The sequence below is a fragment of the Nestor notabilis genome, unplaced genomic scaffold (genome assembly GCF_000696875.1).
Source record: "Nestor notabilis isolate BGI_N333 unplaced genomic scaffold, ASM69687v1 scaffold4516, whole genome shotgun sequence".
Taxonomy (NCBI): domain Eukaryota; kingdom Metazoa; phylum Chordata; class Aves; order Psittaciformes; family Psittacidae; genus Nestor; species Nestor notabilis.
The window spans coordinates 306,437-307,114 of NW_009932240.1; positions in this window are offsets into that span (position 1 = coordinate 306,437).

Consider the following 678-nt stretch of genomic DNA (forward strand, 5'->3'; position numbering starts at 1 on the left):
GATATATATTTAAATACTCAGTACTTCTGGCATCTGGAAAGAAACCAACAATGAAATCAAATGGTCAAACTACTCACCTGATAAGGGAAAAATCCACAATGAATCAAGCAAACAGGAGACTTGGACACAGTCCTGAAGGGTAAATTTTCACAGCACCAGTGTATAAAATCAGTGCTACTGTCTCACTGTCTTTTTGACACAAAATATGTAGTTACTCAATGGCAATTTTGTCTAAACTGGAATATTTCTGTAAGATTCAGTTTGTTTTAAAGGGAAAAAATAGATGAAGTTCATAATGAGGTTGAAAGTTTCGATAGTGACTCAATTATAAACAACGTTCAGTCAAAGAAGGAGAACCTTGGCTCTTACAAGCCAGACACTGGAGAAATGCTGATCTTCCTGAAGACAAGGAGAGTTTTGTCATTGTTTAAGGCCAGACTTTTATCCTAATAACAGACTCTACACCTCTTTGTATGTTGCTATTAGGCCACGAGTCCCTCAGCTCAGCAGTCTGCAGGTTTGCCTGTTTGCCTTTATTTTTCTCAATCTGCAACGTCCTTAATAACAAACATATAGGTAAATACAACTGAAGAAAATTTATGCTTTCGTGTGAAAAGAGATACAGCACTTTTGGCTGAGGTGTTATTTGAACAAAACTTTAACAAATAGACCACTCTT